Raw genomic sequence first — 23,923 nt, 5'->3', positions numbered from 1 at the left:
TACTTTTTAAAAAGTTGCCCAGAGGGTTATATAAACAAACAAGCTAAAACATCTGGCAGCTGGTGCTTGGAATCAATAATAAGAAAATGAGTTCTACTGTGTCTTTGTTTTCATTGTCTAGTTGAAGACAGAGAAGACAAGAGAAAGAGCAAAATGAAATCAACTTGTGAACTTCACAAATAGGCTGAATGGATTATGAGTAATCAGAAAGAGAGAAACCTCTTGGAGTGAGGCTATAAAACTAAGGAAATTGTGTGTGTGTGCGTGTGTGTGTGTGTGTATGTGTGTGTGTGCGTGCGGGTGTGCGTGCACTCTTGTTTGTATGTGTGTGCAAGTGTACCAAGGTGCTGAGTAGACAGGAATACAGAGATGAAACTGTCCTGACTACTTCGGCTACACTGTTGTGAGTGATTGCTGATTTTATGGCCTCAAAAAGTCCAGGTTGCACTTCTGTTCAGTTCAGTCACTCAGTCGTGTCCAACTCTTTGCAACCCCTTGGAATGCAGCAAACCAGGCTTCCCTGTCCTTCACTATCTCCCAGAGTTTGCTCAAACTCATGTCTATCATGTCAATGATGCCATCCAACCATCTCATCTTCTGTTACCCCTTGTCCTCCTGCCCTCAATCTTTCCCAGCATCAGGGTCTTTTTCAATGAGTCAGCTCTTCACATCAGATTGCCAAAGTATTGGAGCTTCAGCAAAGGTCCTTCCAGTGAGGATTCAGGGTTGAAGTCCTTGAGGACTGGCTGATTTGATCTCCTTATTGTCCAAAGGACTCTCAAGAGTCTTCTCCAGCACCACAATAGAAAAGCATCAACTCTTCAGTGCTCAGCCTTTTTTATATTCAAACTCTCACATCTGTACATGACTACTGGAAACAGTATTACCTTTGACTATATGGATTTTGGGGCAAAGTGATGTCTTTGCTTTCTAATATGCTGTCTAAATTTGCCATAGTTTTCCTTCCAAGAAGCAAGGGTCTTTTCATTTCATGGCTGCAGTCACCATCCACAGTGATTTTGCAGCCCAACAAAATAAAATTATGTCACTGCTTCCACTTTTTCCCCTTCTATTTGCCATGAAGTTATGGGACCAGACGCCATAACTTAGATTTTTGAATGTTGAGTTTTAAGCCAGCTTTTTCATTCTCCTGTTTCAACCTCATCAAAAGGCTCTTTAGTTCTTCTTCACTTTTTGCCATTAGAGTAGTATCATCTGCATATCTGAGGTGGTTGATATTTCTCCAAGCAACCTTGATTCCAGCTTGTGATTCATCCAGCCTGGCATTTTGCATGATGTACTCTGCATATAAGTTAAATAAATAGGGTGCCAATATACAGCCTTGTTGTACTGATTTCTGAATTTTGAACAAATAAATTGTTCCATGTAAGGGTCTAACTGCAGCTTCTTGACTTGCATACAAGTTTCTCAGGAGACAGGTAAGGTAAGGGTATTCCTATCACTTTAAGAATTGTACACAGTTTGTTATGATGCACACAGTTAAAGGCTTTAGCATAGTCAAAGAAGAAGAAGTAGATATTTTTCTGGAACTCCCTTGATTTCCCCATGATCCAAGGAATGTTGGCAATTTGATCTCTGGTTCCTCTGCCTCTTTGAAACCCAGCTTGTACATCTGGAAGTTTTCAATTCACATACTGCTAAAGTCTAGCTTGAAGAATTTTGAACATATCCTTGGTAGAATGTGAAATGAGCACAATTGTCCACTAGTTTGAACATTCTTTGGCATTGCCCTTCTTTGGGATTGGAATGAAAACTGATCTTTTTTTTTTTTAATTTAAATTTATTTATTTTAATTGGAGGGTAATTACTTTACAATATTGTATTGGTTTTGCCATACATCAACATGAATCCACCACAGGTGTACACGTGTTCTCCATCCTGAAACCCGCTCCCACCTCCCTCCCTGTACCATCCCTCTGGGTCATCCCAGTGCACCAGCCCCAAGCATCCTGTATCCTCCATTGAACCTAAACTGGCAATTCGTTTCTTATATAATATTATACATGTTTCAACATCATTCTCCCAATTCATCCCACCCTCTCCCTCTCCCACAGAGTCCATAAGACTGTTCTATACATCGGTGTCTCTTTTGCTGTCTCACATACAGGGTTATCGTTACTATCTTTCTAAATTCCATATATATGTGTTAGTATGCTGTATTGGTGTTTTTCTTTCTGGCTTACTTCACTCTGTATAATAGGCTCCAGTTTCATCCACCTCATGAGAACTGATTCAAATGTATTCTTTTTAATAGCTGAGTGATATTCCATTGTGTATATGTATCACAGCTTTCGTATCCATTCATCTGCTGATGGACAGCTAGGTTGTTTACGTCCTGGCTACTATAAACAGTGCTGCGATGAACATTGGGGTACATGTGTCTCTTTCAATTCTGGTTTCCTAGATGTGTATGCCCAGCAGTGGGATTGCTGGGTCATCAGATCAGATTAGATCAGTCACTCAGTTGTGTCTGACTCTTTGTGACCCCATGAATCGCAGCATGCCAGGCCTCCCTGTCCATCATCAACTCCCGGAGTTCATTGAGACTCACATCCATCGAGTCAGTGATGCCATCCAGCCATCTCATCCTCTGTCATCCCCTTCTCCTCCTGCCCCAAATCCCTCCCAGAATCAGAGTCTTTTCCAATGAGTCAACTCTTCACATGAGGTGGCCAAAGTGCTGGGTCATAAGGCAGGTCTATTTCCAGTTTTTAAAGGAATCTCCACACTGTTCTCCATAGTGGCTGTACTAGTTTGCATTCCCACCAACAGTGTAAGGGGTTCCCTTTTCCCACACCCTCTCCAGCACTGATTGCTTGTAGACTTTTGGATCGCAGCCATTCTGACTGGCGTGAAATGGTACCTCATAGTGGTTTTGATTTGCATTTCTCTGATAATGAGTGATGTTGAGCATCTTTTCATGTGTTTGTTAGCCATCTGTATGTCTTCTTTGGAGAAATGTCTATTTAGTTCTTTGGCCCATTTTTTGATTGGGTCGTTTATTTTTCTGGAATTGAGCTGCAGGAGTTGCTTGTATATTTTTGAGATTAGTTGTTTGTCAGTTGCTTCATTTGCTATTATTTTCTCCCATTCTGAAGGCTGTCTTTTCACCTTGCTTATAGTTTCCTTTGTTGAAAACTGATTTTTCCAGCCCTGTATCCACTGTTGAGATTTCCAAATTTTTTGAGATACTTAGTGCAAAACTTTAACATAACAGCATCATCTTTTAGGATTGATGAGGACAAGTAGCTTAGCTGGAATGCCATCATCTCCACTAACTTTTTTGGTAGTTGCTGCTACTGCTACTGCTGCTAAGTCACTTCAGTCATGTCTGATTCTATGCGACCCCATAGACAGCAGCCCACCAGGCTCCCCCATCCCTGGGATTCTCCAGGCAAGAACACTGGAGTGGGTTGCCATTTCCTTCTCCAGTGCATGAAAGTGAAAGTGAAGTCGCTCAGTCGTGTCCGACTCCTAGCGACCTCATGGACTGCAGCCCTCCAGGCTCCTCCATCCATGAGATTTTCCAGGCAAGAGTACTGGTGTAATGTTTCCTAAAGCCCACTTGACTTCACACTCCAGGATGTCTGCTGTAGGTGAGTGACCACACCATCGTGGTTACCCTGGTTATTAAGACATTTTTGTATAGTTCTTCTGTATATTCTTGCCACCTCTTCTTAATATATTCTGCTTCTGTTAGGTCCTTACAATTTCTGTCCTTTAGCATGACCATCCTTGCATGAAATATTCCCTTGATCTCTCCAATTTTCTTAAAGAAATCTTTAGTCTTTCCCATCCTATTTTTTTTACTCTTCTTCTTTGCATCATTCTTTGAAGGAGGCCTTATTATCTCTCCATGCTATTCTCTGGAATGCTGCATTCAGTTAGGGATACCTTTCCCTTTCTTCCTTGCTTTTCACTTCTCCTTTTTCCTCAGCTATTTGTAAAGGCTCCTCAGACAACCACTTTGCCTTCTTGCATTTCTTTTTCTTTGAGATGATTTTGATCACTACTTCCTCTATGATGTCATGAACCTCTGTCCATAGTTCTTCAGGCACTCTGTCTACCAGATCTAATCCCTTGAATCTAACCATCACCTCCACAAGGAATTTTATTTAGGTCATACCTTTCATTATTTCATGTGTGAAATAGTAGGCTCATGATGCTATTAAAATGTATTTTATTGGCTATAGAAAAGAAATTTTGACACAACTTCAACACTTCCAACTTCCTGAGTCCATAAGGATAAATAAACTATAGCTGACCTATCAATTTCATCAGGAGAAGTACATTGATCACATTGATTTAATTAACCCTTATTGGTTAATTAAAATTAAATTTTGCTCTGAATTACCTCTCACAGAAAGAAGGGAGAAACTTTATAGAAATATAGGAAAGAGTTGGAAATGTTTAATGATTTAAAATGAAAGAAAAATAATATCATTGTAATACTGCTCATAATTCTCTGGAATTCCTGGTCATATCTACATTACAGTCTATAAAGGATATCATCAGTAACATATAATCCAGGAAACAAATAAAACTTCAAGTATTTTAAATGCAATACTCATTGAAGGTGGTTGAGTTTATTTAGGATTTATGGGTCCAGAAATGAATGCCAAACAGAGATGTAGTTGCTCAGATGTGTGTGCTCTCTTGGATCAATGAGACAAGGGGAAGGAGATCTGTAAGAAAGCCCTGAATGTCAGGCAGGAATCTTTAGACTTGTCACCACAGTTATCTGAGCACAGAAACAATATGGAAGAAATGAAGTGTATGCAAAAATACCTTTCAATAGGATTAGAAAGGGAAAATGACTGTGGATAGAAGGAAGTATGACTAGAAGATGGTAAAAGAAGTGCCAGATGTACAGTGAGAACAGCCTAAGTCAGTATAAAAAAATAAGAAAATAAAACTAAAAGATAAGTTTTTTTTTCTAAAACACAATGTGGAAAAAAAAATTGGTAGGTGTTGTTGATATAATGACTGAAACCAAAGACAAAAAACTAAAGGCATGGTTTCAGGTCTAGAGAACTAAAAAATTAATGATGTAGAGAAAATGGGCAAGGGGACCAAAGAGGATCTCAATTCTCAACATGATGTATGTTTCTATATAGATTCACCCTTACAGTTGCTTTTTGATTGGGCCGATATCATTAAATCCTTGAAATTTGTTGCTTCTTTCTAGAATTCTAGGATTCTAGAATTTTGAAAATACTATTCTAAGCTCCACTGTCTGTCCAATATATAATAGATTGTAGAATGTTTTAAATTATATCTCCCAAGAACATAACTATAGTGAACACTATTTCACAAATAATTTCACATGCTAGTCTTTATTATGTACTCCCAATCTCCAGCTAAATCCTTGAAGACCTTACCCTTATTCTTGAATTCTCTAAGACCAAACTCTAATGTTTAAAATTCCAAGGGTATTATTATCACTTTAGTTGCTATCTTTTACCTTTTCTGCTTGGGCTACATTCTCTCTTTTGCTCTAGACAACAAATGACTACAGTAGAATCCCGTCTTTAAAAAAAAAAAGAAAAGTATACTACTTCCATTGGATATGATTATAAGGCTGCATTATTATAATTTGCTAGGCTCCACATCACCCTACAGTTTTGGGTAAAGATGATGCAAACTGGAATTGAGGCTATAAACATACTCAGATAAGCAGCTGACAGGATTAAGTCTCCAATTTCTGGGTCAAGAAGTATTGTTATAAAATTAGTATCTGAAGTACCAAAAACGATGTCAAATAGTCCCCCTTCAAATATCTCTCCAACAGAAGCAGACTCTCTTTCTATTCAGTAATGTGTATTTGATTGATATCTATCTTCTTGGATAAAGAATAATCCAGTAAATAGTAGGCTAAGGCATTCTAGGAAAATCAGTCAGGCCAAAACCATTTGCCAGGTAAAAGGTAAAAAATATTTTTTTTACTGACTTTTATTAACTGTGCAGGTAATAAGGTGATGAAAATATTTCCAATACTTTTTAAAAGGATTTTAAGACTGTTGGTAACTATTTATTAAGAAAATTTACAAAGGTTATTAATGTACTTTATATAGTCAACAAGTTTTTTATATGTTTTTCTGAAAAAAATCCTAATGTTGCAATATCAAGGTATTTCAATTCCTATTTTCTAGAGTTTCATTTAACCTCATGAAGGAAAGAAACACAGTACACATAGTGAATATACATCACATTAGCATTTTTACAGAATCTTTCAGAAAAAAGTTTTTTTTTTATTTTATTTTATTTAACTTTACAATATTGTATTGGTTTTGCCATATATCAAAATGAATCTGCCACAGGTATACATGTGTTCCCCATCCTGAACCCTCCTCCCTCTTCCCTCCCCATACCATCCCTCTGAGTCATCCCAGTGCACCAGCCCCAAGAATCCAGTATCGTACATCGAACCTGGACTGGCGACTTGTTTCATATATGATATTATACATATTTCAATGCCATTCTCCCAAATCATCCCACCCTCTCCCTCTCCCACAGAGTCCAAAAGACTGTTCTATACATCAGAAAAAAAGTTTTTAAAACTATTGCAGACCTTCAGACTCCTTCCCTTTTCCTGATTTCTTGGCAAATTTGCACCAAACCTAAGAGGCACAGTGGTGCAGAAATAAAGAGCATGGAATTGGAAGCCAGGATTAGGAACTTCATTCAAAAAATTCCACCACGTTTTAACTGTCTGACGTTGAGCAAGTAATTCAGCCTTCTGTGCCTCAGTATAGAGTGGGATGTCATTCCCTTCTTCAGGGGATATTCCCAACCTAGGGATCAAACCTGTATCTCCTGCTTTGGCTGGCAGATTTTTTTACCACTGAGCCACCAAGAAGGCCCTTATTTGATGTATGAGGATAGAAAGTCTATAAATTTTCCATGCTTACTAAATGAAACTACAAGATGTAGAAATCTGGCTGGTAAGTATTTCTTATAAAACAATGTTATAAGGCATAAGTTCTTGTCCCACCAGGTATTGCAATTGCTGTTTGAGAGAATACCAGCTTAAAAGATATTTTCTGTTTCATATTTTGCCACTAAATATTCATTTTAATGTTAAAATAACTATCAAAGACTAATATTTCAATCAATATTAACCTTATAGAGTTCTATCTCTCATTATTTTTTCTCAAATATCTACCACTCTTTTGAGAAAAAGCTGGTACATAAAGGAGTGTCAAGCTTCTTGATTTAAGTCAACAAGGGCACCTTTTGCCTATGTTTAGACCTGCCCACTAGTTATTAATTCTCATTGTTCACTTTCAAGCTCTCTTAACCATCCCCTTGCTTCCAGTTCAGACTAAATAACCATGCTTGCTACTGCTAAGAGTGTGAGAAGGGTGGCAAAGGTCGCTCCTCCCCATAGACTCACTGGAGAATTCACACAAAGATGGGGAGTAAGCCTCTATTGCATTTTCCCTCCAACAAAATGCAGGCTTTCAGTGACACAGCCTTTTGAAATTATCCAGCAAGTTCATCTTTATTTTAAAGTGTGCATGATTTTTAAATATGTAATTACTTCCTCTTTTAAGTTTTCTTTCATTTGAAGATTCAGGAAATGAGATCAAATGATCATTGCTAAATATGAAAAACTAAAAAATGGGAAATCAACAGAATAAGAGAAAAAATTCTGAAAATATAAGAAGTCTACATCTGGAGGCATCAAATCATAGAGTAATCTCTGGGTATTGACTATTCTAAATCACAAAATACTTTTGTATGTTGTTTTCTTTTCTTTGCAAAAGAGTTAATATAATATCAATTTATAAATTACTATTCATAGCAACAAATCAATGAGAAACTAATAAGCACAAATTATTGAACATTTGTTTAAATTGGCAGCATTAAGCAAAATATAACACATGCACAAACATATACGTGTTTTCTAACTCTCAATGTATTTTTCCTCTAGTATAACCTTACAAATTTGATGAGATAAAAGAAATAGGTTATAGTATGTTACATTGATGAAATTCTTTAGCCTGCCATTATGGAATTTTAGTCTTCTAATCTTAATCAAACACAAAAGATAGAGAAATGGTCAGAATTTAAATCTATCTTTTAAAAATTGTTCATTTCAGCTTAATTATACTATCATAGCTAATCCTCTGATAACAACAGTACAGCAATTTCTCAGGTCCCTGTTTTTTGACATGTTAGTGTTATGTCTATAACAATATTTACTTAAATAACTCAAAATGATCTTCATATATTGTCTCAATCAAAAATAGTAGCTGAAGACAGATACTATTATAATCATTAATATACAGATTGACTAACTCTCATTAAGAAGTTAAGTTCTGTAGTAAAGGTGAAACTGCAGTGAAAAATTTCCTCATTTTACTCTTTACAGATTAAAGTACTTATTGAAATATACTGGTTACTACTGCTGCTGCTGCTGCTAAGTCACTTCAGTCGTGTTTGGCTCTGTGCGACACCATAGACGGCAGCCCACCATGCTCCCCCGTCCCTGGGATTCTCCAGGCAAGAACACTGGAGTGGGTTGCCATTTCCTTCTCTAATGCATGAAAGCGAAAAGTGAAAGTGAAGTCACTCAGTCGTGTCCAACTCTTCGCGACCCCATGGACTGCAGCCCACCAGGCTCCTCCATCCATGGTATTTTCCAAGCAAGAGTACTGGAGTGGGGTGCCATCACCTTCTTCAGTTACTACTAGATCTGATCATATTCAAATATAACTAACAGCTGACAGTCTTAGGCCATACCAACAATATGATCCTTAGAGACAATTTAGTATTCTGGAAAATAGTATCTATTATCTGTACTGATCTTGAAGAACCAAGGTGTTTTCAAAATAAAATCATTTAATTTAATACAAAAACAATGGTAACAAATGAGTAGCACATAGCCCTAAGACACATAGTCTAATATGTCATAAAAAAATTTACCCACCACTTGCATAGTTTTCTAAATATTACACTCAGTGACTATAGAATCATATATTTAAAACACTTTACCATCATTTTACAATGAAACCTTAGTTACCATACTCTTCACACGAATGTGAGTTTTCAGTTAAGCTTATTTTTCAGGTTAACTGAGTGTTATTCAGAAAATTCCCAGTTGGTGAAAATCTTTTCAAATAGTCTTACAAGCTCAGAATGGGAATATATTTAAATCCCTTTTTTTTCCCCTAATGGATCAGGACCTCCCAGGGTCTCACTCTGCACATGTATCATCATTAACATAAGAACCTGCAGATTTGAGAAGGGTAAAATCCTGGAATTGTATCATGTCTCTTAACTCTCTTCCTCCAAACCACACCCATTACACTCACTGCAGGTTGAAAGATTTGACATCTATATTCGTATATTTTAATATTAATCTATGATGTTTTAATTGTGAGAGAAAGTGGACATTTGATAGCAAAAAAATCATAGACTCAAGTGCTGATAGTTTCCATAATTCCCTGATATATACATTATTCCTGCCAATTTACCTCTATGTAAAGTGGAGGGCAGATAAAATTCCCTATATGATAGCAATGTTAACCTGGTGGACAGGCAGCAGTCAGTGATGATTAGACTCCAGACAGACTTGCTTCTGTTTTTCTTCAGAGATTTACACTGTAATTTAGATTATTTAATATTCTGAAACTAGAAGTAATACCAAGCTTCTAGAAAAAAGCTCTTGTCTGGAATATTATGCAAGTGGCCTTACACTATTTTAAACACCTGCTGCCCTCAAATGGTATAATTGACTGTATTTGGTTAGTTTTTGTTGATGGAACCTATATTTACTGACACCAACAGCCTTGAATCTTGTAATTGCCCCAACAATAGTAACTTGATAAACCTTTCATCCAATGATGTATGAATCAAAAACTTCACTTTGACATGTACAGACTCCAGGGTAAATGGACAAGCATTGAAGTAGCTTTCCATGTTCAAATACAAAGCTGGTTTACCGTACAATCAGTTTGAATCACAATACTATAGTAAAAAATACATTCCCTCTTTCTCAGAGTCATGTGAAATTGTGGTTTTGTAAGTAAAAAATTATGTATATAGTATAATAAGTTCAAATGATCTCTGTAAATTTGAAATCATGTTCTCCATAGATATTCAAATCATGAAGTAGGGAATAAATCCAGGTAGTCATGTTCTAAGAAATCTAAATGATTCATTAATTAAATTAACATTTTTACCTCAAGGGATGAAGGTAAAAGTGTTAAAGATGTTTTATACCTCTGTATTTCTTAAGATCCCATATGTTCATTGTCAAAAGTACTGTAATAAGTCTGCTTATTTCTCAAAAAAAACATGTAAACATATCTTCCATTAACTTCCATTCAAGGAAGACCTAAATTAAATAACTTGATTATCTATAATTCAATTAGCTAGAATAACTAACACCACCTATTTAATTATATACTACCATTAGGAGAAAATATTTTTAATTAAAAATAAGTGATATTTTTAAATTGTTTTATAAAGCATCACTAACTGACAAGCATATCACAAGATATAGTAAAAAACAAACTTTTATATACCCACGTAGCTGCACAGTCAAAATGGTGAGTAGAATGATGATTCTGAGGTTCTAAGAATTTAATCACCCAAATAAAGTTATATATATGTCCACTGTAGTATGCTACATAAGGCAGGCAATAAAATGGACCAGTATTATTTAAAAGATTTTCAAAAAGAATTAGCAACACAAATAATTGATTAACTTCAATTAGCTGGAACCTACTTATCTGATTTGTCTTGTTAATCAATTTTTTTATGTAAACAAGTCTACATTCCACAAAAGAATTCTTATTTGGAACAAATAAAGTTTTGATGATCTACAATCAGTTATACACCCTGCTAGGCGAATTCTTGTGAGGGAAACAGCTATCTAGTTGTATCAAATTTGTTCTCTTTCTTAAAACAAGAATGAATAACAAGTCTCTTACCTGAAGCAAATATTCTGATTAATACAATGGCACAGGCCTGCTCAAGAAATTTCCATTTTTCTTGCTCTCACCAGTCACCAAAGACCACAATTCTAGTTGTTCTCTCATCAAATACGTATATTTCTCTATTTTCCAAGAAAAATCACTTCCAATGAGTTTTCAAACACTAGCCCAAAATGAAAGCATTCCCAGAGAATTTCTGTACACTGGAATCCCATACCAACTACATGGTATTAATATCACCTAAACACTCAGATTAATGTCAACAGTGGTTTGCAATAAATGAGTCCTAATGAATTCTGATGGAGCTCCAAATACCACTGGTTGTTGAAAGACTATTGTCAAAAGTCCCCTAACATGATCTAAAATAATGTTATACTACTCTATTGTTCTTGAAGATATTTTACTCTTCCATTGTTTTTCTGTGAAAAGAATGCTCACAGATTTACACAGCCCCTTACTCAACCACAACCAAACCCAAAGCTCACTAGTATTCACATACAGCAAGGTCAGAATTCTTTTAAGTAAGAAAAAAACTTCTTTGATTAATGCTGAGCTGCACCATGTTTAGACAGGTTCATGACCCCAGGCATCCATTTAATCAAATTTATCTGCTGCCTGTCCCAGTGGAGCCATTACAACAAGAAACTCTCTCAATGAAAAGGGAGTTGGGGGAGGGGGGCAGTGGGAATCATTGTTTACATCCTGTTAAATAATTATTTCACTTGTCCACCCACACTGGCCATAAACAGACAAATCACTTCCCTGGAGACTCTGAAAAGCCATTCAGCTGTATATAGCTCTCCCCCTCTCCATAGTGAAGTTAACTGCTTAACTTAAAGACTTCTTTGTGGATACTAAAGTATGCTTTGTCCATATTAATGATCTCACTAACTATAAGGGTATTTATCATATAGATGCTCTTGGTTTCTCTTTATGAAAACCACTGTTATTCAACTACTCTAGAGTAATCATTTCTGAATAATTTGTCCACTGCCAGCACATCACTTCAGTACTTCAAGGTGAATACACATACACACATACACAAGAAACCTGTTTTTCCAAGGAACTGTGTCATTGGTTGAGTGATCAAACAAGTTATTATTTTTCAGGAGTTTTCAACAACACTCTGATCTTTAACACAACTTTTCTCCTGGACAAAGAGCAGAAAAGAGGCAGACAGATAATAAAGAATTACAGTTTGCCTTTACTTAATAGCTCTATAAGTCAGAATAATACAGATGTATAAAATGGTAACCTACCCACCCAACCCTTGCAGTTTGCTGTCTTAAAAAGCAAAAGGGGAAGTGGGGACAAGAAAAGATGTTTGTATCTAGTTGAAGTTCAAGAATTAAAGGTAAACAACCTGAACGCTAAGTATAAACAGAATCTTCCCAAACCCAAATGGAAACAGTCTACTAAATACACTATTTTTAGAGACTGAGGAGAAAAATGAAAGACAGGACTCTCAGACTTCAAAATCAGAGGCTGTTTTTCTTTCTGAATTTCTTGTTTTTCTGCAACTTCTGATGAAATAAACATTTCATACCATTTAATTCATATTGGAAGATAAAGAGAAAAAAATGCAAAGATTTTTCTGATTAAAAAACAAAGCTTCAAGGAAGTTAATAACTTTGTTATAATTTTTACTAGAAAATACAATTTCAAGTGAGCACTTTTCCTTATTTTGTTGCCAATATTACTTTCTGGTTAATGGTCACCAATGAAAGTACAATTATCCATGCCTCCAATATTACTTTCTGGTAAATGGTCAACAATGAAAATAAAGGTATTAAAATATCTCCCAAATGATACTTCTAATACCTTAATAGATTATTGATAATAATCTTATAAGTATAATACATGCTTCTTTCCCAAGAAAATTAATACCCAAGATATAGTTGGACTAAGATTTCTGCCCTTTCAGTCCTTGTACAACGTCCATTACTAAAAGGAAAACAGTACACTTCTTGATTCACAGAGATTAAAACCACAAAATTACCATAGTGGGTGTGAATGAAATTGTTTTTGTGTTTTCATATGTGGCTATAATAAATATAGAGAAGGAAATGGCAACCCACTCCAGTATTCCTGCTTGAGGAACCCCACGGACAGTATGAAAAGGCGAAAAAATATGACACCAGAAGATGAGCCCCCCTGTTTGAAGGTGTCCAATATGCTACTGGGAAAAAGTGGAGGGAAATTATGAATAGCTCCAGAAAGAATGAAGCATCTGGGCCAAAGCGGAAATAACACTCAGTTCAGGATGTGTCTAGTGGTGAAAGCAAAGTCTGAAGCTGGGAAGAATAATATTGCATAGGAAACTAGAATGTTAGTTCCATGAATCAAGGTAAATTGGACGTGGTCAAGCAGGAGGTGACTAGAGTGAACACTGACATCTTAGGAAGCAGTAAACTAAAATGCATGGGAATAGGCGAATTTAATTCAGATGACCATTATATCTACTACTCTGGGCAAGAATTCCTTAGAAGAAATGGAGTAGCCCTCATAGTCAACAAAGAATCTGAAACACAGTACTTAGGTGCAATCTCAGAAACAACAGAATGATCTCGCTTCGTTCCAAGGCAAACCATTCAATATCACAGTAATCCAAGTCTATGCCCCAATGACTGATGCCAAAGAAACTGAAGTTGATTGGTTCTATGAAGACCTATAAGACCTTCTAGAACTAACACCAAACAAGACGTCCTTTTCATCATAGGGGATTGGAATGCAAAAGGAGGAAGTCAAAGAGATACTTGAAAAACAGGCAAGTTTGGTCTTGGAGGATAAAATGAAGCAGGGCAAAGGCTAACAGAGTTTTATCAAGATAACACACTGGTCATACCAAACATCTTTTTCCAAAAACACAAGAGACATGGGTATTATCAGATGGTCAATACTGAAATCAGATCGATTATGTTCTTTGCAGCCAAAGATGGAGAAGCTCTGTACAGTCAGTAAAAACAAGACTGGAGCTGACTATAGCTCAGATCATAAGCTCCTTACAGCAAAATTCAGGCTTAAATTCAAGAAAGTAGGGAAAACCACTGGGCCATTCAGGTACGGCCTAAAATGAACCCCTTATGATAATACAGTGGAGGTGACAAATAGATTCAAGGGATTAGATCTGGGAGACAGAGTGTCTAAAGAACTATGGACAGAGGTTTGTATCATAGTACAGGAGGCAAAAATAAATAGTGGAAAAGTATAGAATGGGAAAGACTAGAGATATCTTTAAAAAAATTGGAAATACAAAGGGAACATTTTATCCAAGGATGGGCACAATAAAGGACCAAAATGGTAAGGACCTAAGAGAACTTCCCTGGTAGCTCAGCTGATAAAGAATCTACCTGCAATGCAGGACTCACCTGTTTGATTCCTGGGTCAGGAAGATCCCCTAGAGAAGGGAATGCCTATCCACTCTAGTAATCTGGCCTGGAGAATTTCATGGACAGAGGAGCCAGGCAGGCTACAGTCCATGGGGTAGCAAAGAGTCAGACACAACTGAGTGCTTTTCACTTTCACTTTCTAAGAGAAGCAGAACAGATTAAGAAGTGGCAAGAATATACAGAAGAACTATATAAGAAAAGGTCTTAATGACCAGGATAACCAGGATCGTGTGGTCACTCACCTAGAGCCAGACATCCTGCAGTGTGAAGTCACGTGGGCCTTAGGAAGCTTTACTATCAACTAAGCTTGTGGAGGTGATGGAATTCCAGCTGAGCTATTTCAAATCCTAAATGATGATGCTGTGGAAGTGGTGCACTCAATATGTCAGCAAATTTGGAAAACTTAGCAGTGGACACAGGACTGGAAAAGATCAGTTTTCATTCCAATCCCAAATAAGGGCAATGCCAAAGAATGTTCAAACTAGTGGGCAACTGCACTCATTTCACATGCTACCAAGGTTATGTTCAAAATCCTTCAAGCTAGACTTTGGCAGTATGTGAAATGAAAACTTCCAGATGTACAAGCTGGGTTTCAAAGAGGCAGAGGAACCAGAGTTCAAATTGCCAACATTCCTTGGATCATGGAGAAAGCAAGGGAGTTCCAGAAAAACATCTACTTCTTCTTCATTGACTATGCTAAAGCCTTTAACTGTGTGCATCACAACAAACTGTGGAAAATTCTTAAAGAGATGAGAATACACCTTACCTGTCTCCTGAGAAACCTGTATGAAGATCAAAAAGCATCAGTTACAGTCAGACATGGAACAACTGACTGGTTCAAAATTCAGAAAGGAATGTGACAAGGCTGTATATTGTCACCCTGATGATTTAATTTATATACAGAGTATATCATTCAAAATATTGGGCTGGATGAGTCACAGGCTGGAATCAAGACTGCTGGGAGAAATATCAACCACCTCAGATATGCAGATGATACCACTCTTATGGCAGAAAGTGAAGAGGAACTAATGAGACTCTTGATAAGGATGAAAGAGGAGACTGAGAAAGCTGGCTTGAAACTCAATATTCAAAACACTAAGATCATGGCATCTAGTCCAATCACTTCAAATAGAAGGGGGAAAAGTGGAAGCAGTGACAGATTTTATTTTCTTGGGCTCCAAAATCTCTGTGAATGGTGACTGCAGCCATGAAATTAAAAGACCCTTGCTCCTTAGAAGGAAAGCTATGTCAAACCTAGAGAGCGTACTAGAAAGCAAAGACATCATTTTGCTGCAAAAAAAGTTCATATAGCCAAAGGTATGGTATTTCCACTTGTCATATATGGATGTTAGAGCTGGTCCATAACGAAGGCTGAGTGCCAAAGAATTGATGCCTTCAAACTGCAGTGCTGCAGAAGACTCTTGATAGTCCCTTGGACTGCAAGGAAATCAAACCAGTCAACTGTCGAGGAAATCAGTCCTGAATATTCATTGGAAGAACTGTTGTTGAAGCTGAAGTTCCAATACTTTGGCCACCTGAAGCAAAGAGCTGACTCATTGGAAATGACCCTCATGCTTGGAAAGAATGAAGGCAAAAGGAGAAGGGGGCAGCAGAGTATAAGATGATTAGATAACATCACTCACTCAATAAACATGAATCTGGGCAAACTCTGAAAGACAGTGGAAGACAGAGGAACCCAGAGTACTGTGGTCTATTGGGTTACAAAGAGTTGGACATGACTTAGCGACTGAACAACAACAACAGTGAACATTTCCAATGAGGAAAGAAAAAGTGGACAACCAGTTAAGAAATAAAGTCACCAAAGAGGGGGGAAAATGCAGTGTAGAGTGGGAAACAGCAAGGTCAGAGGTAGGAGGGAGGTTTTAGAGAGAGGGGATATAAGGCTGATTCACATTGTATGGCAAAAACATTACACCATTGTAAAAAATTTATCATCCCAATATTTTATTTTAAAAAGGAAATAGGAAAAAGTAGTAAATTATAAGGAATATTGGAAAATATATAAATGCACAAAACAAAGTAAAAAATACTGAAATAAAAATTTAATGTGGTTTGACCATAAAGATTCTAGTTAACCTTTTTTTAAATATAAATTTATTTATATTTAAATAAAATAAAGCGTGTGAAATACACTTTCAAGTTCTAAGAGGGAACGTGGGTTTTCTTTGGAAATGCTGCAGTGTAAAAAATACTGAAATAAAAATTTAATGTGATTTGACCATAAAGGTTCTGGTTAACCTTTTATTAAATATAAATTTATTTATTTTAATTGGAGGCTAATTACTTTACAACATTGTATTGGTTTTGTCATACATCAACATGAATCCACCACAGGTATACACGTGTTCCCCATCCTGAATCCCCCTCTTTCCTCCCTCCCCGTACCATCCCTCTGGGTCGTCTCGGTGCACCAGCCCCAAGCATCCAGTATCATGCATTAAACTTGGACTGGCAATTCATTTCATATATGATATTATACATGTTTCAATGCCATCCTCCCAAATCATCCCACCCTCGCCCTCTCCCAGAGTCCAAAAGACTGTTCGATACATCGGTGTCTCTTTTGCTGTCTCACATACAGGGTTATCATTACCATCTTTCTAAATTCCATATATATGCATTAGTATACTGTATTGATGTTTTTCTTTCTGGCTTACTTCACTCTGTATAATAGGCTTCAGTTTTATCCACCTCATGAGAACTGATTCAAATGTATTCTTTTTAATGGCTGAGTAATACTCCATTGTGTATATGTACCACAGCTTTCTTATCCATTCATCTGCTGATGGACATCTAGGTTGCTTCCATGTCCTGGCTATTATAAACAGTGCTGCAATGAACATTGGGGTACACGTGTCTCTTTCAATTCTGGTTTCCTCGGTGTGTATGCCCAGCAGTGGGATTGCTGGGTCATAAGGCAGTTCTATTTCCATTTTTTTAAGGAATCTCCACACTGTTCTCCACTAACAGTGTAAGAGGGTTCCCTTTTCTCCACACCCTCTCCAGCATTGATTGCTTGTAGACTTTTGGATTGCAGCCATTCTGACTGGCGTGAAATGGTACCTCATTGTGGTTTTGATTTGCATTTCTCTGATAATGAGTGATGTTGAGCATCTTTTCATGTGTTTGTTAGCCATCTGTATGTCTTCTTTGGAGAAATGTCTGTTTATTTCTTTGGCCCATTTTTTGATTGGGTCTTTTGTTTTTCTGGAATTGAGCTGCAGGTGTTGCTTGTATATTTTTCAGATTAGTTGTTCGTCAGTTGCTTCATTTGCCATTATTTTCTCCCATTATGAATGCTGTCTTTTCACCTTGCTTATAGTTTCCTTTGTTGTGCAGAAGCTTTTAATTTTAATTAGGTCCCATTTGTTTATTTTTGCTTTTATTTCCAATATTCTGGGAGGTGGGTCATAGAGGATCCTGCTGTGATGTATGTCAGAGAGTGTTTTGCCTATGTTCTCCTCTAGGAGTTTTATAATTTCTGGTCTTACGTTTAGATCTTTAATCCATTTTGAGTTTATTTTTGTGTATGGTGTTAGAAAGTGTTTTAGGTTCATTCTTTTACAAGTGGTTGACCAGTTTTCCAGCACCACTTGTTAAAGAGATTGTCTGTTCTGCATTGTATATTCCTGCCTCCTTTGTCAAAGATAAGGTGTCCATAGGCGTGTGGGTTTATCTCTGGGCTTTCTATTTTGTTCCATTGATCTACATTTCTGCCTTTGTGCCAGTACCATACTGTCTTGATAACTATGGCTTTGTAGTAGAGCCTGAAGTCAGGCAGGTTGATTCCTCCAGTTCCATTCTTCTTTCTCAAGATTGCTTTGGCTATTCGAGGTTTTTTGTGTTTCCATACAAATTGTGAAATTATTTGTTCTAGCTCTGTGAAAAATACCGTTGATATCTTGATAGGGATTGCATTGAATCCATAGATTGCTTTGGGTAGTATACTCATTTTCACTATATTGATTCTTCCGATCCATGAACATGGTATACTTCTCCATCTATTAGTGCCCTCTTTGATTTCTTTCACCAGTGCTTTATAGTTTTCTGTATATAGGTCTGTAGTTTATTTAGATAGATATATTCCTAAGTATTTTATTATTTTTGTTGCAATGGTGAAAGGAATTGTTTCCTTAAATTCCCTTTCTATTTTCTCATTATTAGTGTATAGCAATGCAAGCAATTTCTGCATCTTGATTTTATATCCTGCAAATTTACTATATTCATTGATTAGCTCTAGTAGTTTTCTGGTGGAGTCTTTAGGGTGTTCTATGTAGAGGATCATGTTATCTGCAAACAGTGAGAGTTTTGCTTCTTCTTTTCCAATCTGGATTCCTTCTGTTTCTTTTTCTGCTCTGATTCCTGTGTCCGAAACTTCCAAAACTGTGTTGAATAGTAGTGGTGAAAGTGGGCACCCTTGTGTTGTTCCTGACTTTAGGGGAAATGCTTTCTATTTTTCACCATTGAGGATAATGTTTGCTGTGGGTTTGCCATATATAGCTTTTATTATGTTGAGGTATGTTCCTTCTATTCCTGCTTTCTGGAGAGTTTTTATCATAAATGGATGTTGAATTTTTTCAAAGGCTTTCTCTGCATCTATTGAGATAATCATATGGCTTTTATTTTTCAATTTGTTAATGTGGTGTATTACATTGATTGATTTGCGGATATTGAAGAATCCTTGCATCCCTGGGATAAAACCCACTTGGTCATGGTGTATGATCTTTTTAATGTGTTGTTGGATTCTGATTGCTAGAATTTTGTTAAGGATTTTTGCATCTATGTTCATCAGTGCTATTGGCCTGTGAAGTGAAATGAAGTGAACTGACTCAGTCCTGTCTGACTCTTTGCAATCCCATTGACTATAGCCTATCAGGCTCCTCTGTCCATGGGATTTTCCAGGCAATATTACTGGAGTTGATTGTCATTTCCTTCTCCAGGGTATCTTCCCGACCCAGGGATAGAACCCAGTTCTCCCACATTGTAGACAGACGTTTAACCATCTGAGCCACCAGGGGGATATTGGCCTGTAGTTTTCTTTTTTTTTTTGTGGCATCTTTGTGAGGTTTTGGTATTAGGGTGATGGTGGCCTCATATAATGAGTTTGGAAGTTTACCTTCCTCTGCAATTTTCTGGAAGAGTTTGAGTAGGATAGGTGTTAGCTCTTCTCTAAAGTTTTGGAAAAAATCAGCTGTGAAGCCGTCTGGACCTGGGCTTTTGTTTGCTGGAAGATTTCTGATTACATTTCAGTTTCCATGCTTGTGATGGGTCTGTTAAGATTTTCTGTTTCTTCCTGGTTCAGTTTTGGAAGTTGTACTTGTCTAAGAATTTGTCCATTTCTTCCACGTTGTCCATTTTATTGGCATATAGTTGCTGATAGTAGTCTCTTATGATCCTTTGTATTTCTGTGTTGTCTGTTGTGATCTCTCCATTCTCATTTCTAATTTTATTGATTTGATTTTTCTCCCTTTGTTTCTTGATGAGTCTGGCTAATGGCTTGTCAATTTTATTTATCCTTTCAAAGAACCAGCTTTTGGCTTTGTTGATTTTTGCTATGGTTTCTTTTGTTTCTTTTGCGTTTATTTCTGCCCTAATTTTTAAGATTTCTAGTTAACCTTTATAGCCATGAAGATAAATGAAATAATAAAGGAAAATTGAGAATGTGCCAGAAAGAACACTGGGCTGAGTCTCAATAACTAGATTCCAATGACTGTTACTAAATATCAGAACTACAAAAAGCAAGCCATTTCATTTTCTTCTTAGGTTTAGTTTCCTCATCTATAAAATCAGAGATCAAACTAAAGGATCTTTAATATTCCTTCTGTCTCTTAGTGAAAGTTCTAAGATAACTGAAACCACTAAAATGCATTAATGCTTGCATTACTGATTTTTTCTTATCTTTTACATTAATGATAGCTTCATTTTTAAATGGGAATAGAGGAAAGATAATCTATTATTGACTTCACTACTATTCAATATTGGCATTTAGTAAAGAATATTGATTTACAGGAATCACCAGTAATTGGAAAACTAATGGGAATCTCAATCTAATACCTATTTTCTCTCAAAGCCTAGGGTGTAAGACTGGTTTACAATGATATATTTTTTTTTGGTGTAAAGTAAAGCCAGAGGTGGAGAAAAAACAAGAACCAGCAAGTGATTAGAGAAGGGGTATTTATATTTAACATTTCCTTCCTTTCATGTCTCACCATCCCTTTAAAAAATGTCCAATATTTCATAGTGACAACTGCAGGAATATTGGACAGATATCTTGAGAGAAGGGAAAGCAAAAGATTTCCAGGTCTCTGACCTAGTTTGTATCTAACAGCAGAGAGACCTTATTTTTAAAAAGTAATTGTTTAATTTTATCCCTTAAGGTGTTTACTTACTCAAGTTCAAACACATATTTCATTTTCATCCACTTACCTAGAATTGAGTGGCTATTATAGTGTCTGGTACACAGCCAACTTTTGGAAAATATCAGTTAAATGGAAGAATGGATGGATGGATGGGTAGATGGACAAATTGATCATTATTTCCTTCACTTGGCTTCTTCATTACTCACAAAAGGCAGTGCCATTAGAAATGTTATGAACACACCCAATCTGAAATTTAAGTCTTTATTATTTACAAAGTAAAAGTCCACGTTGATGTATGGCAAAACCAATGCAATATTGCAAAGTAATTAGCCTCCAATTAAAATAAATAAATTTATATTAAAATTAAAAAAAAAAGTAAAAACCCTTTAATAAAGAAAATTTAAACATGTAAATAATGGCCAAAGATTGGACAACTCCAAGTTGTGCCATTCATATCATATTTTGTGTAAATGGTGATTCCTGGAGAAATTTAAGGGAATAGTCTGACAAGTTGGGAAATTTTTCTAACAGTTACCCTAAGGGCCATGTCTCTTATTACCCCCATTTTATAAATGTGAAAAGTAAGATTTGAAACATTAAATTATTTCTCAAATTTCACAGCTAGTAATGGTAAAGCCTTCATTTAAATCTAGACAATGTTTCTCCAGGGTGCGTACTTACAGCCACCCTGTTGTATATAATTAAGGTATAAGGAAGGAAGCATCATGGTTATTATTATTATCATTAGTATTTTGACTCTAGCACATTCATTCTCTCCACTGAGGAAAGAAAAACAATATAAGCTTTTTTGTTTATACATAGCTATATTGCACTACACTCAAATTTCTCTTAAAAGAAATTTTATCTTTAGCAATTTATTAATCTTCTGGCCTGAGCAGCGACATGGGTAAACTTTCTTATTTGGGGTACCAAAAAGGAAAACTTTTCTCCTTGGCACACCCAGGAGTGTGAAAGCACACTCTAGAGAAGATATAAAGAAAAGTTGCAAGAAAATATTTATAAAAGAACAACTCACAATTATAAAAGGTCCTTTCCAATTCCAGAAGAAAGTTTGCAAAAACATACAATTAATTATCTGTAATTTAAGTCAATGGAAACAGTAGCCATCTAAGACTTTTTTCATGGTCTTTCTCAATGAATAAATGTCAAACACCAAGTATAAACTCATGGCTAGATCACTTCACACATAAATCTATTATTAATCCACTCATAGAGATAGTTATCCTTTCTTAGATTAACTGGAAGATTTCACAGCAGAAAGAAATCAGATACTAAAGAGATCTATATTCTAGAGTTACACAAAGTTAAGAAATGAAAGATTTTGTCTACAGCTATTTAGACTAAATACTCAAATTGTATCTCTGGCTATTTAGAAGTAATTACTGAATTATCATACATTTTGACATAAAAAGTGGATCTACTTTATAAAACACTTGTTCAAAATGTTTGGTAAATACAATGTGTTCTTCCAGAGAGTGAGAAGAGTTATAGAATAAAAGAAAATAAAAAAAGGTAAAACCAACTCCATTTTCCTTCATTTACCTGACTTCTTGAAGTAGAAGATATTTAAGCCAAAAAGCCTTAAGAAGACAGAAATTTGGTGAAGCAATAAGGATGTTAACTACATATTAACACTGCTCAGGCAGTAATTACTAATTCTCCTTATTTTAAGGCTTTATAAAATAGCAGAGGAGAGAAGAGGAAAGAAAATAAGTGGGATCAAAAATACAGATATGCTGGCCTCCCATCAGTATAGATGTCTTTCAAAAATATTCAAAAATCTTTCTTTGTCTATGCCATATTGGGAACAATTAACATGGTGCAGGTATAGATAAAAACTCCAACCATGTAACAACAATGCAGTTGACAACTTGTATACTATGCAATTATGACTGTAATTTTATTACCGTTATTAATTTATTAGTATAATTGCAATTTTTTCAATGTTATAATGTGATAATAAAGGACTTGTCATTACTAAGTTAACCTCTGAACATCTCTGACCTCAAGGGAGGTATTTGCATGCTTTTAGTCCAAAATGAGCTGTCAGTTACCACAACAACATTTTGATGACTACATTATCTTGTAATTAAATTTCTCAACATACTTCTACTTTTGATTGACAAGTAGTTAAGACTACCATTGACCACAGGGCAGTTAATTTATATTTCAAGAATAATTTTCTACATATTTCAATAATAATTTTTATCACTGATGCAGTAAACTAAGGTTTTAAAAATTAAATGTTTTCAATAATGTATTTATTAATCTATGTTTGGTTCTGGTAAAAACAAAAAAATATACACTGCTATGTTGATCTGTTGCCTAATTCATTGTATTACAGTGAAAACTTCAAGGAATTTCTATAGTATTCTTTGTTAACACTACAGAAAATATAGAATAATTTCATTACACTTCTCTCTCATGTTCAATTTTCTCCATGACTGAAATAATTGAAACCCACAGATGATGTATGCTTGTATATGTTTTATGATCATTATTCCTCTTACCATTCTTGAGTTCAATGTGTTAGTTGAGTATTCTAAGGGCAAGACAGATCACATATAACACAGATATTGCATTCCTTCTACTTTTCCTTGTTAGCCTTCCTTAATATATGTGCCATTAAAGAAATCCATTTCATATTATATTGCTCACAATACTGACATTAGCATTTGTATTATTTCAGATTGAAAGACAATTTTTGTTAGGGTAAATATTTGCTGCATTTTAATAATTTTTAAATTGTAAGAAACTGAATGAGCAAAAAGCCAGCAAAAAATAGAATTATCATGTACCACACTTTAAGCTTACTACATATTGCATAGTCAGGTATTCAAGAATAAAGCCACTGAAAAGTTAAATTAAGATGAGCCTCTTGGATTTTTTTTTTATTATTATTATACTAGCTTTGAAAAGTTTTATTTTAAAAACTGGCATATTTATAAAGGAAACTTTTTTAAAAATAAAGATCTTTCATGGTTAAAATATGTTAGAAGTAACATAACCTGAGAAATTCTACTTGTAAAGTGAAATCCAATTAAAACCCAACATTATCAGCACTGAATTAGAGACACCTTTTTTCAATCCCCATGATGATATTTTTCTTCACAAAGAAGTGTAAGTTCAAGTTTCTTCACTAAGTGTTTTATTTGGAATGACTATA

The 23,923-nt window shown here is 35.7% G+C and overlaps 1 protein-coding gene across 1 annotated transcript in view; it reads right to left on the bottom strand.

Moving 5' to 3' along the window:
* DACH2 (dachshund family transcription factor 2) overlaps positions 1-23,923 on the bottom strand; it is a 798,816-nt gene that overhangs the window by 617,192 nt on the left and 157,701 nt on the right. The gene's annotated exons all lie outside the window — the stretch shown is intronic.

The sequence above is a fragment of the Bubalus bubalis genome, chromosome X, assembly GCF_019923935.1.
Source record: "Bubalus bubalis isolate 160015118507 breed Murrah chromosome X, NDDB_SH_1, whole genome shotgun sequence".
Taxonomy (NCBI): Eukaryota; Metazoa; Chordata; class Mammalia; order Artiodactyla; family Bovidae; genus Bubalus; species Bubalus bubalis.
This window is presented reverse-complemented; position numbering and strand designations above follow the sequence as displayed.